General features: G+C 34.6%; 1 pseudogene; it reads right to left on the reverse strand.

Annotated features, from left to right (window-relative positions):
- Positions 1 to 1,061: 1,061 nt before the first annotated feature.
- LOC111907701 (uncharacterized) lies at positions 1,062 to 6,245 on the reverse strand (annotated as a pseudogene).
- Positions 6,246 to 9,832: the final 3,587 nt, after the last annotated feature.

Consider the following 9,832-nt stretch of genomic DNA (forward strand, 5'->3'; position numbering starts at 1 on the left):
GGACTGTAGGCTGGTGCGGCGGACCAGTCAGAGTTTGTGATTCTAGGAACACGCTAAATGTTTTGTATTGAAAACCTTTTTGTAAAGATTTAATGGAATCGAGATGTTTTTGAAAAATTTAAAATTGGTTGTATTTTTCGGTCATTACAGTCAGAGTTTTGATACAATAACAGTTAACATGCCAGTATTGACCGAGCTCCATTCGAGATGTTATATGGTTGGAAGTGCCGAACCTCGGTTTGTTGGGATGAGGTTGGAAACCAGGTCATAGGAAGCACTGAAGTAGTACTCAAGACTACTAGGCTGATTCAGCAGGTGCACGACTGGTTGTGGGTCGCACAGAGCCGTCAGAAAAGCTATGCTGACCGACGACAATCAGATCTTGAGTTTCAGGTGGGGGATTTCATGTTGCTGATGGTGTCACCCTGGAAAGGGATCATTAGGTTTCAGAAGAGGGGAAAGCTGCACTACTAGAAAAACAGCCTTTTACGACGCACAATGCGTGTCGTAAAATGCTAAAATGACGCACAAATGTGTGTCAAGGAAGGCCCTTTCATAACGAGAGACGACACGCTTTTACGCGTCGTCTATTTACGACGCACAATTACGACACGCGTTCACGACACACATTGCGTATCAAGAAAGGCCCTGTCATAAAGGAAGATGACACGCATTTGCATGTCGTAACCTTATGACGTGCATTTACGACTTGCATTGTGTATCATTAAAGCCCTTGTCAAGAAAGGCCATGTCATAAATGAAGATGGCACACATTTTTGCGTATCATCATTTTAAATGATTAAAAAAAATATTATTTATAGATTTACTAATTTTCAAATTTAATTTGTATTTAATCTCCCACAATAGAAATAAAATGTCATATAGAAAAAATACAATCCATTGCATAAAATTTATGTCATACAAATAATTGTTCCATGGAAAGATAAAACAAATCAATAGAAGTTGTAACAAAAATTTACAAACTAATTAGATACAAGAAATATAACAAAATATACCCTCAAATGCTTTTCAAAGTCTAATCTCCATGTCAGCTCTTCAACTCACTTCTCTAGTTTGTCCTTAGCTTCTCTAAGGGCTCCAATATCTCTTACAGCCTGTGACAACATTCTTAATTCTTTCCCAAGTGACACCTTTTTCCTGTCTGTTAATTCCCCTGTGCTTGTGTTGAGTAAAAAGTTCAAAAGATGTCCATCCCCAAGTGCACACAACAAGTAAGGTATCTGTAATTAAACATTAAACACTTTTTACAAATTTTCCTTCATAGATGAAGATGAGATGAGAATCATACCTCTTCAAAGTCACAAAGAAGAACAAAACATGGTATTATTTTGCCACCTAGATGTTCTTCAGTGATGAGATTTAAATCAGGTAGTGAAAATATCTTGACACTAATATCAGTCCACATCCCAACTACAACAACATTACTATAATTTGGATTTTAGCAATGGGGTTTATGTCAAGACACGAGATATCATATTTCAGTTCTGCATGCTTTTTTTCTGCTAGAACACCATCACCAATTTCAAGGTAAACCAGATGGACACCTCTAGTAGCCAATAGCACTTGTTATGGAAATTAAAAAGGTTAGTTAAAATTATTTATTAAAAGACCAAAATACCCTTGGTTATACCTGAGTAGCGTTAACAATGGCAACATTTATAGAGTAGTCATTGGGTGCATGCCATTCGTTTCGTAACTCTCCTAAACTTGAACTCACCAATCTCACTGAGCTTGAGGTAACCTGAAAGAATGAAAATTTAATTAAATGGGGTATAAATATAATAGCAAAATATTTAGATAATTATACCTGAACAAGTTGATTATGGATAGCTTCATGACAGAATAATGTTTGTACTTGAGTGCAAAAACCTTCAATCTCAGTTTCCTCTAATTCATCCTCTAAATTCATTGCAAATATTCGAGTCTCACTAATGAAACTGACAACCAAAAATGTGTCATAAATGTCGTCTCTTGCTGATCTTAGTGACCACATTCCTTTGATACCGTGTAGCTCCACAGATGCCTAAAAATGAAAATTTTTAAATAATCAAACTTACTAAGCATTAGTGTCTTACGAAAAAAATTCTTTAATCTTTACCTGTTAGTTTATCCCAATTCCATTTCTAACAATGCGAAGGGAACCATCTTTATATGCTCCTAAGCAAGTAACAACTTGCCCTTTACCTTGTCTCTATAAGTCAACCACACAAAAGTCAATAATTGGACCTAAGTTGTCATACCTTTCTAGAACTTCCACATAAGAGCCTTTTGTATTAGGTTGGAGATTCAACTTAATAAGTTGCAATATGTAAAAAAAAATGTTAAATTACATTAGCATTTGACATTATTGATGTTGATATGATACTTTTATGTGATGAAAGTTTTTACATACCTGGGAATCTCCATAACTTGAGCCAACATACACAAATGCATTATCAAGATATGATATAGTTGATGCTATAGAAGTTTCCCCAAGAAGCTCAAATTTAAATCCAGTAACTCTAAAACAATGAAGAGAAAGTATCTTTTATGAAATGATGAATCACCAAGAAACTCATCAGTTTGAAGAACCATTCTTTATATGATAATTATAATATTAAATTGATAAGATAAAAATAACTGACACTGACCTGAAGCTCATTAATCTGGTTGTTCATTGATTGAAGAGTGGTGTTGGCATCATAAGAACTGGATCGGGGAGTAATGAATGCATTAAACTCTGAGTGTTCATCTATCGGAGAGTATTTCTCAAGTGGAGGTGGTAATGCGCGTGTCTTCTTCCCATTGAACCTTGATTATTATTTGCTGCTATTCGAGGGTAAAGTGCTGCTGGTTGTCGCATAACAACAATATTGTTAACAGGACCTGCTAAGTGCCAAGACAACAAATAAATATATATATTTTTGTAATTAAAAGAAAAATAGCTAAAATAATATTTAAAAAACTTTACCTTTCGCGTGTTTAAAAACACGAATGATATTACAAGTTTTAGTGTCCCAAACACGAACCATTCCAACCTCTGATCCAACAACTAATTGATATCCATCCAATGTAAAACCCAAAGAGCATATAGCCTTACTATATATTACAAATACAAGAAAAAAGTTGGAATTAGATTATAAATTTAACAATATTATATTGTAAAAAAAAGTTTGGGTATCACATACCTTTGATCAGATAATGTGCCAATGATATGCAAACCATAGTTGTTGTTGTTGTTGGATGTGACTTGAGCATTGAGTTCTGCAATGTATATTTTCCCATCTGTCCCACCAGCATAAAAACATGTTCCCCTGGATCTAATGCAACTGCATCAATTATTGAAGGGAACACAATATTTCTCAACAATGTCCCTCTATTTAGGCTCCATACCTGCAATTTAAATAAATTCATGAGGGCATTCACGTCTTTTCCAAATATTTATGCAATGTGTACCTTGCAAGTATGATCTAGAGAAGCAGATAAGATAATTGCATTGGATCCTCCACAGCCCGTGACAATGTCAGTTATAGGTAAGGCATGACCAGTGAAATTATACTCATACAGATGTCCTGCTCTCTGTTGTCCTTCCTCATCAAATATCCTGATCACAAGATGAAGAAAATGTATTATAGTAGTAAACCCTAAAATTGCAACTCATGAATGTAAAAGGGTAAATGAGTAATTATACATACATTAGAAGTGACCAGACTCTAACAGTTCCATCCTCAGATCTAGAAATCAAAAGTGACTGATCATTAGAAAAGACCAAGCAAGTAACAGGCCTATAGTGACCATGCCATTTCTTTAATAATGTACCAGTTTCAACCTATAATAAATCAAAAGAAATAAAGAAAAGACTTGTAATAAGATCAGTTTTTATATGATTTTTGCACAAATAGTTAATCCGATTATGAAAAACAGTGAATTGTTGGAACCAAAGAGAAATTGTAAATCAGAATAACAAAGTTTTCATTATAATTTGAAGAGAAATTCAAAATCGGCAAAAGAACCCTGTATTCTTTATGAGTAGAAAACTGAAATGAATTTACAACTCACCTCCCACAAGTAAATATGACCTGAAACTCCTCCTCCTACTATGTAAGTACCATCAGTATTGCAAGCAAGATGATTGAATGCTTCTGTTGGAAAACTCTTAACTTCTACCTGAGGCTGCAAACAGCAAAAACCTTAACATAAGTGTCAAATTTGATATTTCTCAAATGAATAAGTTATGAACTACAGAAATAGTTATATAGTTTAATGTAGTGAATGTTGGGTGATTGAACTCCAATCAGAATCCGGGCAACTGGAAGTAATTAAGAATTAAGCTATAATATTTCCTTTGCAATTCCTCTGTATGTTGAAAACCTAATGGAACTAGTATATTTACATAGTTGCTTCTGTTACATTTGTATTTATAACTTATACGTTAATCATTTTATTTATTATTATTATTATTATTATTTTTTTAACAAAAATAATAAGATGGTCACCAAGTAGATACTTGGAACCATCTGCATCCACCCTTCCATATGCTCTAGTAATAGACTGCAAGTTTATGACACAATACATCAGTTAAAAATGAAAATATGTTGCCATTTTGTATATTTTGCCCAAATATTTACATCAAATGATTAAAAGAGAAGAAAAGAAAATATTGTTTGAAGCAAATTGAGAAACTATCAACTATCAAGTGTATCTTGGATCTTGATAGCTAGTTTGTGCACCTCTTCCATAGGTTCCATTTGGATTAAAAGATAAATTCTAATATGAAGTTGGACTCACAGGGGTAGAAGCAGTGTTCCCCTTGACACCATTTGGGTTTCCTTTAGTTGTGTCCAAAGATAAATTAGGTTCCTTTTTAGTTGTTGTGATCTCACCTTTTAGAGGAACAGGAGAGTAAGGGGTTGTAGGGGTCATAGGTGGGAAGTAAGAAGTAGGGTACTGGTAATGTTGGGCCCCATAGAGTTCACCATATTGACCTACTGTTGGCATAGGTGAGCCAGTAGGAGAATAAGGTCCATATGGTGCATAACCATAACCATAAAAACTCTGTATTGAAACCAAAAACAATATACAATGATAAACATGTTTTCAAGTCAATATATAGACAAAACTCACAGAAGGAAATAGGTTCTTACATGAGATAAATCAACTCCATCAGGATTCACATATCTTGAGTAGTCATCCCAATCATTGGTAGTTCCATCGTAGCCTATACAACAGAAAAGGGAGATTGAGCAATTACAAATGTTGAACATGTCTATGACACTGTTGAATCAAGTGAGTTTCTTCATGGGTAAATCGAACTAGAAACATATACTATTGCAACAAATTTACCTCCATAGTAGTAAAGGGAAGCATAACCATTTGTATAATAAGCCATTGTTGGATCCATGAAATCCGGGATCAAAGGGGTTGCAGCTCTATTAGTAGGTTGAACCAGACCATTCCCAGCGTCCACAGAAGACTGCAAAGGTAATCATAAACCAAAAAACACATAACTAAGCTTCTGAAATCTAGATTAATGTCAACGAAAGAGTTATACCAAGAAATCTTCAGATATTACCATATGACAAACATATCTCACCTTCTTAGTAGGCTCATGAATTTCTGTAGTTTTAGCTTGCGAATCAAGTGATAGATTCTTCAGCAAATCAGAAGCTTCTGTACATAAAATTAAGGATAACCACTTGTTTATCAAAGAAACTGTTACCATCAACAATTGATTAATAAAAACCTGTAACACCGTAAATTTCAAAACAAAATTTTTAAATTCTATAAAGCATAATTCCCTTAATACTCATAAAAACACCCATCATGTTTAAAATTTAATCCAAGTTATACAAAAATCCCAAGATCACATAATCATAAAATCCTATGCGTGTGTACTGATCAAGCCGGCTCCTTCCCACGGTCGTCACTAGTACCTGAAACAAGTAACACCAAACACTGTAAGCACAAAGCTTAGTGAGTTCCCCAAAATACCACATATAACAAATATTAGCCACTCGAGGCTATAACTCTGTGGGTCCGTGCACCCAAACTCTGTGAGCCCTCAGGTTCTAACTCTGTAAACATGCACAACATAAATCACATAGAATAATGCAGTGCAACACATAACACATATATATCATAAAAACACTGTATCACATAACTCTGGTTACCTACTCAAGGTAAAGTATAGTGAGAAGACTCACCTCGTGAATCTCGCTAACTCGCAAATCCTGGAAATCACTCATGCTCGATCCCTCGAGCTATAATCCTCCTATAACACCATATATTGTTGGATTAATGTCTAAGTCCATAACTATAATTGGTAAGACTTGACCCGACCCGGCATGGTCCATTTGGGTTGCATGGCATCATGCACTTGGATAGACTAAATGAGAGAAATAAGACACTTATGGTTATTAATATATTATAAGTTCTAGTATATTAATAATAAGAATAATGAGATTATTTAATTAGTATTGATCAAGAATTAATCTAGGATTGATTAAGTGATCAAAAGAAGACTAATTAAATATATGGGTTGATTGTGTAAATCATCCATACTTGTATAGTGGGCTAATGCTCCATGGATAATCAAGTTGGGCTAAAACCCATAGGATGGTCCATGGATGCTCCATGGTGTATTTGAACCCATGGATCCAAGGACATAAAGATCACATTCTTGTAATTGTAACACTATATAAAGATCACATTCTTGGGAAAAATCGGCCACTAGAGAGAGTAAGAAAGGGCTAGCCGATTTTCATGAAGTGTAGAATTCTAACAAGTTAATCCATGTGTACTTGGTGTTGTGTGAACCATTTGAGGTGTCACACTTGGGGCACTTGCACTCAAGCTTCATGAAGACTTTCTACATGAAAGAGGTATGTATTCTATCTTGTTATATTCATTATTTTATATGCTAGATTAGGATAATACCTTGGATGTTCTTATTTGCATGTATAATAGAGAAAACATAGATCCAAGGTATTTAGGGTTGCATGTACACTTAGGAGTGTTAGAATGCTCAAAACCCAACAGTGGTATCAGAGCCAGGTTTGTTTTCTTTTTACACCTGCAATAGAAGCTGAAAAAATGAATTTGGTGCTGTCTGATCATCTGACTCGGCGAGTCCATCAGAGGACTCGGCGAGTCCATGCCTAAAATGTGATCAATTCGATCCAACTCGCCAAGTTGGTTCATGCACTCGACGAGTTGGACCCCCAGGCAGCATATTTTCGAGTTTTTTTTGGCTAGAAATGGACTAGGAACATTACCCTAAGTTGTTTTTGAACTTATAAACTTGTTTTTGATGTGGTAATGTTCATGCTAATCCATTTTCAAAGATAATTGTCAATAGATTCATGTTTTGTATTAGTTTAAGGTTTAGACTAATTACATGAAAAAGTTTGATTTGAATTATCTTGTTCTTATGAGTTGCTTAGATTAATAGGAAAGTTGTGTGAAATTATTGTTTTCAATCCAAATTAATCCAAGAGTTGATTCTAAAATGTGTTTGTGTAACTTGTCCTCAAGTTATATGAAAAGTCACATTTAAGTTTCATAAAACTCATAAAAGTTGGCAATGGTTACAAAGTGAAGAGTCTTGTGTCATTGAATAATTTTTATGACTCCATAACTTGTCCTCAAGTTATGGAAGTTCAAGAGTCACTTCATTAAAAGAAAAATATGTAACCATAATTAAATCCATAAGTTATAAAATAAAGAAAAAGTTAGTTCTTTTATTAGTTTAAAGTCTTCCATAACTTGTCCTCAAGTTATGGAACTTGAAGAGTTTTTGGATTAAAACTACTTTAAACACATAAGTTATGGAATTAATTAGTTTTGAATAGTTTCAAAACTTGCCCTCAAGTTTTGGAATTTGAAAAGTTTTCCTTATGAATACTTTAATTCCAAGTTAGCCCTTAGAATTTTAAAAGTTAAAATTCAACCCTTATACTTTATAATATTATAAGTTAATAATATATATATGTATAAGTGTAAAGTCAGTCTTACCGCTAGTACGCCTCATTCACGAAGCCGGTCTATAAGGTGGGTATAAGGTTGTTGCCTATAAAATGGCAACTTAATGGGTGTCCACTCTCACCCACCGCTTGCTTGACTGGTGGAGGGTCGTTAGCCGAACCGGATTGACAGGACTAGAATTCTCCCTTCATTAAAAGTATTAATGATAAAACTAAGTAACTAAACTCTTAATAATACCCAATCTTAGTTACTTAGGAAAATGTGAATAAGGTGCTAATCCATGAAATTATACTTTGCACTTTGTTTAAGTCGGTTAGTGGAGCGTGTGTGGTTAACCGGCACACTAACTCGTATTTAACAAGGTAGGCAAAGGGTAAGTTAATGTTTATCATAGTATCGATGGAGCGTGTGTGGTTAACCGGCACATCGATTGAGGGGTAAACACTTAAGGGTACCAAGTAATTTGCATGGTTACTTCACACCTTGTTTTGTGATCCTTGGCATCCCAGTCACAAAACCTGAAGGGCACACTCGAGATTGAAACATGCCATTGAAAAGTTCAATGAATCTCAAAGATCTAGGAGTTTCAAATCCAATTAAAACCTAATAACACATTTCGTTTATCTTGGTGGAAATTGGTGAATCGTCATTCACCTACCTTCAAATATTTTATAGCTTGGATTACGACATCCCTCTTCTAAGTTATAAAATAGTTTGTTGGGTCCTAGCCTTAATATTTCATATTGGGTGTTATATTAAGGACTTTAGATCAACTATGTTGAATATCTCCCAAAAAGATGTCTAGTTTAGACATTTATGATCTTCCCAAATCTCTTGAAACAAGTTTTCCTAAATGAAGATGATGTCCCATGGAAATCATACTTCTTTCACCTCCTCCTATTATTCTCCCTAACCCACAAGTTCAAGGTCACTCAAGCCCTATTGGCAAGGCAAGGTCTAGGTGTGATCACATCTTGGAGATGTAGTCACATATTGACAAGCCGGGAGAGTTGGGTGTCAAAGTCTTGAGAAAGTTGGTGGTTCAATCACTTTCTAAGTCACATAGTGAGCTCCTTTGGGACTCCTATGAACCAGACTATGACAAGACCCTTAATGATCTTATCTATTTGCTAAGATCAACTTCCTAAAACTTTATGGACATTGACAATGATAACATTGGATATCCAGTAAAGCTCTCTCTTCCCAATGGAAAGGGATCGGCCATAGTCAACTCGGTTGACCAAATGGTAAAGAGAAAAGCTAAGTCTGTGATAGTCTCATGTACCATTACCAAAGGGTCCATATGTTTATATTGCCAAAGGAAGGGGCATTGGTTGCGAATATGCCAATTTACCTAAGGGTGTTAAAGTCAATAAGTTTGACTCTACTTCAGGTAAAGTCCACTATCTAACTCTGCTAAGTTTCTATTTTGAGATTCTTATTACTTGATGTGACTGGGTCAGATGTTAATGTTTTAAGAATCAAAGAAAAGTAAAGAAACTTAAAGAAAGAATATGTTGAATCTGATCGCGTAGATGGATTTCTATCGCGTAGTTTGAAGATCGGATTCTTGAGCTACTTCTTAGGAGTTATGAGATATTGCTTAGGAATAAATAACAACAAGTTTTCATATGGATTGTAAGGATAAGTTTTTCCGCAAGGTTTTAAAATAAAAGAAAATTTTTTATTTTATTTATTTTAAAATATCCTTACGATGACATTTGAGGAAAAATTGTTGCTTATATGATTCCATTAATAGCAAGAGTGGAAATATGAAATTGATTCTTTCATTTGTGGTAATGTCTAAATTTAGCAAATAAGGAAAGATTCTCATCACCCAAGTTTCAAT

Source organism: Lactuca sativa, chromosome 8 (assembly GCF_002870075.4).
Source record: "Lactuca sativa cultivar Salinas chromosome 8, Lsat_Salinas_v11, whole genome shotgun sequence".
NCBI classification, from domain to species: Eukaryota; Viridiplantae; Streptophyta; class Magnoliopsida; order Asterales; family Asteraceae; genus Lactuca; species Lactuca sativa.